The sequence below is a fragment of the Episyrphus balteatus genome, chromosome 2 (genome assembly GCF_945859705.1).
Source record: "Episyrphus balteatus chromosome 2, idEpiBalt1.1, whole genome shotgun sequence".
Classification (NCBI taxonomy): Eukaryota; Metazoa; Arthropoda; class Insecta; order Diptera; family Syrphidae; genus Episyrphus; species Episyrphus balteatus.
This window is the reverse complement of record NC_079135.1, coordinates 118,271,890-118,281,920: the sequence shown is the minus strand read 5'-3', so window position 1 is coordinate 118,281,920 and position 10,031 is coordinate 118,271,890.

Here is a 10,031-nt window from a genome sequence, read left to right as displayed (position 1 = left end):
AGAGAAGGTTCATGAAATTTTCGTTGCGTTTTCTTTCATGGTCCGATAGAATTGTCCTACCTCCATACTCGGATAGACTTAAACTTATTAATTTACCATCACTTTCAGCTCACAGAGAGTATTTGCAATTATGTTTTATAATTGGGATAATAAGAGGCTCAATATCTTCTTCAGTGTTGGATCGACTGAATTTTAATGTTGGGCGTGCTGGTTTAAGTAATAGGTTACCAATTTGTGTACTTTTTAGTAGATCTAACTATGGCGTCAATAGCTCTATGAATCAACTAATTAATATTTAAAAAAAAAAACTTTCATATAATCGGTTCTATTAATGATAATGTTAAATCCCATAAATTCAAAAATAGCTTCTTTAATTAATTTAATCAATTTAATTAATTTACCAGAATGTTGTTTTTTCTGTTGTTATTTATATTAGTACATTTAGTTTCAATGTTAATATATGTATATTTTATTGTGATTAATTGACAATTATTAATCATATATTGAGTTTAAGTTTAATGATTCCATTGTTAGTATTTAAGCTTATTTCTAATGTTAGCATTTAACATATTAAATAAATAAATAAATAAGCTTTTCCAAGGTCTTTCTGGAGTAGATCAGTACAATTTTACGAAATGGAGACTTATAATTGCCAGATCTCAACCATCACAGTTTACTAAGCCCTTGAATGTCTACCATATACCGGATTTACTTTCTTACTAGTTGAAAAGATTTGGCTTTTAGGAGTACTTATTCCCAGTGTCTTCATATTTCATAGGTATCTACATATTTTAGGGTCCTAAAAATGTATATAGTTATATAACTTAAAAGCATTTTAAAGAAAATTTGAAGCCAAAATAACAATTTTGCGCAACCTAACGTGTTTTGAGGGTCCTAATTTGTTAAATTTAATATTTTTTATTTATTTTTTGGAATTCTCACTTCAGGTATTTGAAAAAGACCCTTAGTACAAATTTATAATCAAATTAACAATTTTTCAAAATTAGATTATACATTTTTGGGTCTTAAATAGCGGAATTCTCAAAAATGTATGTTTTATTCAAAAGTTTTACTTTTAGAAGTTTGAAAAATGATTTGTTAAGAAAATATAAATCAATTGAGTAGTTCAACGAAAACAAACACACTTTTTCTTGCCCTTAAATCCTAGGGTCCTAATTATGCGTAATTCAACATTGGTCACATGTTTACATATTTTCACTTTAGAGCTTTTAATAAACCTTTACAAAACATGAAACTAAAATAAGAATTTTCTGGATGATAATGTGTTCCCTTGGCCTTATTTTCTAAGGTCCTTATTTATTAAATTTATAATTTGGTATTTTTTTTTATATTTCTCACCTTTACAGCCTTAAAAATATCTCTAAGCCAAATTTTAAACTTAATTTTCTATTTAATTAAACTTTAAGTACTTCTTGTGACCCTTATTATATGATATAGGTTAGTAGGGTCTAAATTTAGAAATTCCTTATTTTATTTTTTTTTTTTTTAAACCAAAAAGAAATTTTAAAGCAAACTAAATATTTTCCAAATATTTCCATAGTTCTTTTAGCACTTACATTTAAGGTATATTTTTAATAATTTTTTTTTTCGAAAGCTTATACTATATAAAAAACAACTTAGTAAAAGAAACCAAATATCTTCATTTTTGGACCTCAAATTGATTTCAAAAATTATTTTTTAACTTTAAATTTATTAATTTTTTTAATCTATCAAAATATTATTTAATATGTTTTAAATTAAAGTAACTTAAACTCTTAGTGCATTAAATTTATATCAAAATTACATAAATTTGTTCCACTAAACAAATTGGTTATGAAGGTGAATCAATCAAAAATTAATTAGCAGTACTGACCATAAGCGGGTTAAAATAATTTCCCGAAAACCAACTTGTATTTCTATAGAAAGTTAATTTAGCTATGCTCGCAACAAAATAATCACGTATATCAACGAATAATATTCTCAGAAATCAGCAGTTTTGTCTTAATCTGCATATAATTAAGGGGTTGTTCAGCTCTGAGAAATCATATTTGGTGAATCTCTAGATTTCTTGGAAATTATTGTCATTAATGTTTATTCTTAGTATCCTTTCAAAAGTTATTTAGGCTTTATGTAATCATCCCATCATCTTTAATAACTACACGGATTACAGCATTATTGTGGTACCTGCATTTTGCAGAAAAAAATTAAATATTCTTTTAGAGAAACCTTAAAATAAAAGTACAGAATTAACAGATTTAACCCTAAAGATCCTACTTGGAGACAAAAAAAAAAAAAAACTCATCAGTTTTGTCCTAAAATATTCGAATAAATTTATTTAAAGCTTCCAAAATCTACCTAAATTCATATAAATTTAAATACCTAACCATTAATCTCCTAAAATTACTCTCTAAATTTAATTTTAATTTTTTCGTTGTATATAAAACTTTCATCTCTACTCCATGACGAAAAATGATATTTGCTAGCATATACGATTTCAACATCATGAAATGAACAATTTTTGAACAACTGCACTTTCAATCACCCGATGCATAAACCGCACCTGCATCATTTATATTGCATTCATCAAATTTCTGGCTCAGCTCCCTCGACTCTCAGCGCTCGACTTGACTAGCACACGCTTGAGTTCATTAGCTTCCCGATGGTTTTTGATGTGATGTGTGTCCTACATATCATGCATGCAAGGATTTCGGTTTATACACTACTCCTCTCACAAACAATCATCATGCCATTTATATCCCAATCCCAATTGAGCCATTTTCCATTTTTGTCTCTGTTCCTTGCGATTAACAGATAATCGTAATTCGCAAATTCACCCACACATGCAGCCATTTAAGGACAACGACAAACAAACACCCCCATCATTCAACCACCACCACACCATCAGCAAAGCCAAATCGCGACATTTGTGTGCTCATCAAGAATATATGTGTGATGTCTGTTATATGTAGAAAAAAAAAATGGAACACCCTATAGCTGAATACTAGGACCCGCGCTTTTCAACGAATATAATAGTCGACGTTCACATGACATCCACATCCGCACACAATGCATTGACTTCAAACATCCAGAATCCACTCCATCGTGGCGACATTCCATTTGACTCTCTCCCACACTCCCCATGACTGACAGAATGGTATCTCGCCGCCCCCCTCCACCCACAGAGTCACTATATACACTAAATCCGGCTCGCTCATTTCAAATCTCTATCCCATCCAATCCACACACAAAGCCATAAGCATTTTTAGCCTAAAAGGCTAACGGATAGGATATTCCGGCAGCCATCACCATGTAAACGTAACGTAGCTATGGGAACCTCTAGGTAGTTCATTTCATACAAACAAAAACAACATGTAGGACAAAAGGACTCTCTCTTCTCTTTTTAGCTTCATTCAACTGACAGACAACATGAAAGTAGACATCGAGTCGTCCTGGCGGATCGGATGGATAGATAAATGGATGTTTGGGTTTTGTTCACGGAACTTTAGTCCTGTTTTCGCGTAATTTTTATAGCCGTTTTGAGCTTCAAACACACACACGCACTTGTGAATTTATACAAACAAAGAAATATAGTAGTATCCCCCTTGAATACCCCCACCCCATTCATTTAGTCCTTGTCGCTATATATATATGCACACCATTGTGTAAGTGGCTCTCGTGATTAATCTTATAGGGTTTATGTCATGATTGTGAAAGGGATTTAAAAATTTACGAAGGCAAAAAGGCTCTGTTTTGTCACATGATGACGCTTGTACAATTTCCGTTGATATTTTTTTTTTTCAAGTTTTATGCTTTCTCTTTGTATAATCCAATGGCAGCTCGTAGTGAAGAAAAAATCTTCTAAATAAAGTGTTTCCGGTTTGAAAGGACAGACAACACACAACAACATCTTGAAAGTGTGTCAAGATGGGAATGAGAGAGATCTATAAAAATGGCTTTTCAAGATTCTTTTAAAATAGGAACTTTTTGAAAAGTTATCGTAAAACTGATGACAACGAGAAAAATATTTGTTGATATTTTTTTATATATCAATGAATTAGGAAACATCTTGAAAATACTAATTTTATATATACAAATTTATTGTTATTTGAGTTTTACAATTTATTTTTATTTTTGCCTATTTAATTCACAGTTAAAAAAAATTGATGATGAAAAGTTTTACCCTCTTCATTTTTTGATAGATAGAATCAACTTGGAACAATAATGTTTGGAAACTTAATGATTTTTTTGGTTCCGATTTTATATTTTTTGAAGAAATTCAGTTAGAAAACTTATTTTCATGAGGTTGTTAAGCTACTTTTTCTTTAAGAACATACTTTTTTCCGGAAATAAAAGCTCTGAAGATATCCATAGAATTAAAATAAGAATTTTATTTTTAAGTTTCACAACCTTTTGCTTGAAAAAATTACGCTAAACTTAAAATTATTTTTAGACTAAAGTCAAATAATTTTGGTGATGATAATCCAATCTTCTACTCAAAGGTTTTGACACTACTTACGGGCTCTACCCGAGTAAAAATAGAATTTGAATTAAAAAAAAAAAAATAAAAAAAATATTGACCGCCGGACCACAGCTGCACCACCGCCGTTTGGCGCAAAATTTCGGCGCACCAACACCTCACCACGACTGCACCACGTTCGCACTATTTTATTTTGTTTGAAAAATTCGCTGCACCATGTTATATAATTTTGGATTAGGTATTCGAAAATAATAAAAAAAAAAAAACTACCGACGAGAAGGAGATTCGAACCCGAGTACCCAGACTCAAGTAGCACAAAAGTCTAAGATACACCAAAATATTTGGTGTATTTTTTGCACTTTCGTGATATGCATTTTGAATATAAAAAATACACCATTTTCTCGTATAAAATAAACTCCGGTGGTTAAAAAAATATACAGATTTTGGTGTATAAATGGCACTAGTGGTATATTAAATGATCTGTTTTTGGTGAAAATTATCCCTTTGAAATTGAAAAATACACAATAAATCTATGGATAAAATACACCATTTAAATTATTCTGATTTAAAATTTGAACCAAAGTTTATTTTTTATCTCAAACAGTTTGATGAATTCTAATTCACACCATTTCTTATGAAATAAATGAAAATGAATTTTTATTCACTTTCATAATATTGCCATAAGAAACCAATGGTTAAATATGATTTTGTTTGCCAAATTTTAAAACGAAACACATTCTATCTACTAATTTTAGATGCTACCCCCTCTAAAAATCGAGCGCCTCAAAAATGTCAGTGAATTAATGATTTTTTTTTCGATTTTAAGAATCCATTTTTCAAAAATTATAATTTTTGTGTTGTTTTACATTTTTTTAAGAAAAGTTATTTTATAATGAATCGAAAAAACTAAGAATGCGGGACTATTAGGTCGATAAATATACTATTTTAATAAAATAATTAATCGCTGTCTTCTATTTTTAAATGGCGTCCATTGAAAAATATGGCGTCTCCCACATATGCATTTTGGTGAATTTTATGTCCACAGGGTGTGCTTCCTACACCAAACAGAGTGTACAAAATAAACCGTTTTGGTTGATTTCAGAATCAAATAATTTTATGCACCATTAATGGTATATTATAAAAACAACTGAATATCGGTGTATTTTTTGCACGGAATCTTAAAAAAATGTTGAAATTTTGTACAGAAAAGACAGTGGTATAATTTTTATACCACTAATTTTAAGAAATACACCATATTTTTTCAATTTTCTCAATTTTACACCAAAATTAATGAATTTACACCAATTTATACACAAGTGTGCTACTTGAGGAGCACTTTCATTTAGAAGTCCAACGCCTTAGCCACTCGACCTTCGACCATCAAGTCATGTTTGTACGAACTGTCAATTTTATGGTTTTAGTCAAAATACATAACTTCGAAGATGACTTATAAACATTTTTATAAGTACGAGAATAGAATTTTTGATCATGGTGCAGTGGTGTGGCGGTGGTACACCGAATTTTCAATTCAAAATGAAATGGTGCATCGAACTTCTCAATTTTATATAAAATTGGCATGACATTTTTTAATCCATTTTTTTTCGCCCATTATTTTTTTGCCGATTTAATTGCCGTATTTCGTTTATGTGATTAATGCAATTTCAAAAAAAGTTAAAAACGTTATTTTGAGCCACTGGTCAAAATTATAACACTGATTTTCAAGGGCTTTGTAGCCGAAACAAAAATATACTTTTCTGAAGGTTTTCGGTGTGCTGAACTCGAATCTGAAGTCAAAAACAACTAATCAGCTCCCGTTTTTGAGATATTACCGTTAGAAATGCAAAAAAACGTTTTTTTTTAGTTCTTCGGACCTTATTCTTTTGTGTAAGGAAAATTGTTAGAGCAAATTTTATTTAGTAACGATTTCTATAAAAACTATTTTCCATCTTTCGATTCCTGTTCAAATCTTGTCAATATCGTTTGTATTGCCAGAGATATCCTAAAATGAAGTAAGTGGGTTTGGTGAAGGAGATAATGACGTTATAAAATTTATAAAATATGCCAAACAACTGAGGATATCTCGGGCAGTAAAAAAGATAAGATTTAAACAGATTTAAAAAGGTGGAAAATAGTTCTTATAAAAACTGTTACTAAATAAGCTCAAACAATTTTCCTTATATAAAAGAATAAGACCCGAATTTCTGCATTTTCTAACGGTAATATTTCAAAAACGGGAGCTTTTTGACTTCGAATTCGAGTTCAGTAAACCGAAAACCTTCAGAAAAGTATATTTTTGTTTCGGCAACAAAAAAAAAAGTTAAATTTTGTTAACCAGTGTAATTTTACTTAAAAACCCAATGTGGCAATTAAAGGGCCGAGCAAATATCAATTTTGAACAACGATTTGAAAAATGCAGGGTATAATGCTAACTTGATATGGAATGTAGTTTCCAAAAAAGTTTTTATATATTATTTTTAAAGACGTTTTCACGTCAAAAATGTATCTTTTTATTCTTAAAAAAAACAATTTTTTACAGCAACCCCAAAAACCATTTATATGACTGCTCTAACCACAACTACCAAGCAATATCGACAAGAGTCCCTAAAAAATGTTTGTGTTCAAACAAAACATTAAAAATATTCAATATGATAAACGAGAGAAGAAAACCGCATCGAACAAATTCTTAAACATAAAATGCATCTTAATGAAATTCCTTGCATTTTATTCAAGCGCATCACACAAAAAGCGATGTATCTCCTTGATTCATCACACACAGCACATATTTTACACACAAAGAATTATTAGAGGTTAACTTGACAATGGAGAGTGTTTGACTTTCTGTGTAGCAAGAACACACACATATTCTACAATATTCTTGGCCCCCAACAACGTGTATTACTCGTTGTTTGGAGAAAATAGGGTGCACAGAATTTACAATCTCCTCTTCGCCATTACACAAGTACTCGTTCGGATATGTAAGTATAATCTCAAAGGAAGCTTGCTCTCCTTCATAAGATGTAAGTATTTTTTCCTTTAAACTTCTAGACAAATAGGTATGTGTGGGTTTTTTTGTACAACATACATAAAGTAAAGTGAAATTCCTTAGAATAAAGAAGAGGGACATCTCCCCGCACACACACACATGACAGGTGGAAGTGATTGGAATTTTTTGATGACGCTCTTCCTCTGGATGTGTGTAATATTATGTGAAATGTTTTACCAATCAGACAACATTTTAAATCCTAAGGTTTCTTATGGATCAAAACAGATACAAACAGGATACAGCATAGAATCACAAAAAAAAAAATCCTTTCAAGTATAAAATAATTCGAATGTAATTCAATTTATGGTTTTTTGATCTTTTTTTCGTATCTATTTTTAGTTGCAACCAAAAGTTTCCATTCCTTGCGAATTGTGTATTTTTATTATTTATGAAAATGATCTGAATATGAAATGAAAGGACATATGGCAAAGGACTTTATATAAAAATCAGTTACTTCTGTGGTTTTTGTTCCATTTTTTTAAGAAATCAGCAGGTATATTTTTTTCCCATACAGCAAAAAAAAATCTATTCCAACTCTTATAAATTCTCATTTATAACAGGTCATATAACTTAATGTTGCAAAGGGTCACAATATTACCCTTTAAGCTTTTGTTTGAATTTATTATTTTCTTAACAAAATACTTATAACAGAAATAAATTTCCTCCCCAAGTGTAATCCTTAAGGAATTCCTAGAATTCGAACCACAAATAAAAAGGATTTTGGTTAAAAAAAAAATAAATAAAATATATTCCAAGCCTCCCCAAAATAAGAATTTCTCATTGCTATAATATATAACAGTTTAAGTATATACTTATTTCCCCATGAGTAAATATAAAACATTTATTTTAATTATGTAGGTATCATCCAACCAACTCATATTTCAAATACAAAAAGAAAAAAAATAAATAAAACAAGAAAACAAGAGGCTTTATTTTATGGAAACAAATATTTATTATACAAAAAAAAAAAAAATAAAAATAAAATAAAGAGGAATGCAGAAAAAATACCAAAATCACTTTTTAATATATTGCAATGTGGAGTGAAAAAATTCCACAAAAAACAAATGAAATTGCAATTGAAATGTGCCTAATAAAATTATTATTTAAGCACTTTCGTTTCGTAATAAAAATATGCTTAAAAAATGTAATCATTTTATCAAGTGATAAGGTAACCAAAGCTGAAATTTATTCTTAGAAATGTGGACAAAATGAAATTTATCTTTTTCGGTACTTCAATATTATCTATTATCTATTATATATATATATTAAAGTTTGGTTTTGTGTACGTTCGCTAACCGGCCACACAGACTGACTCATTTTCTTAATTTTTTTTTGAAATCAAAGAGGCATAAGAGGAGAAGGTTTAAGGCAAAAAAAATTCAAGATTTTATAGGGTAAATAGGGGTAACACGACATTGAAAAAAGAGGCTATTTTCTAAACGGTAAGTCGTAAAGAGTTGACTTTTTTTTTAAATGATAGACAAATTTATTCAATAGTTAAAAAAGGTATTGAAAAAATTCAAAAAAATTTCAAAACCAAGTTGTGAAGGTTTTTTTGCAGTCATAGACCTTCGACAAAAGACTAATTAGAGGTACGCAAAATTTTGCACAGAAATTTGAGTTAAACCATAAGAAAGATATTAAAAAAAAAATTAGGGGTCTAAAACGGATTTTTTTCATAGGCCCTGTATTTTTAAATAAAAATTTTTGAAAAAAAAAACCTAATTTTTAGGGACATTTTTGAGTAGTCTTTTATTTTTTTTGGAATTTTTAAAAAAGCCTGCAAAAAATCTCAAATTTATAGGAAATATAGGTTTTAATTATGCGCATGCATGTACAAACTTTTGAATTTTTAAATCGATTTTTGACCGAATAACGGGAAAAACAATTTTTTTTTGTCCCAAGTTTTTTGGCCGTTTTTAACAGTTTTTTATTTTTATCTTTTTTTCTTCAATAGATAAATGAATGAAATTTACAGTGTAGATTGACAATAGCCAAGACTATATTTGTACAAAGTTTCAATTAATTTTGTAGTGAGAAATTTGAAATAACGGTAAAATAAAACTCTATTTTTCAACACGTTACATCTTTTGATCTAGAGCTTACAAAAATTTTATTTATCTTTATTGAGCATCCTGATAATATTACCTTTCATTTGATGTATCACACATAACGCTACATTCACTACAAGCTTCACAATGGTAAATTAAAAAACTTAAAAAACGTTTTTATTATAGGCCACTGTTTTTTAAATTTTAAAAGTGAATATTTTTAAATTAATTGGACGAACTTTTCAAGTTTTGATTTGCTTTTTGTATTGGGAATTATGACAAATTACAAAGTCGAAAATAGAAATAAATACAAGAAATGGCGGAACAAAATCCGCCGGGTCAGCTAGTATTTTATATTAGAGTAAAGTCGGGTATTGTGGTATACATGTTTCTTTTTGGAATATATTTCGGAAAATATTGAATCAAACTAATCGAAAATGTGTGAAGAAGTGCAATGGTA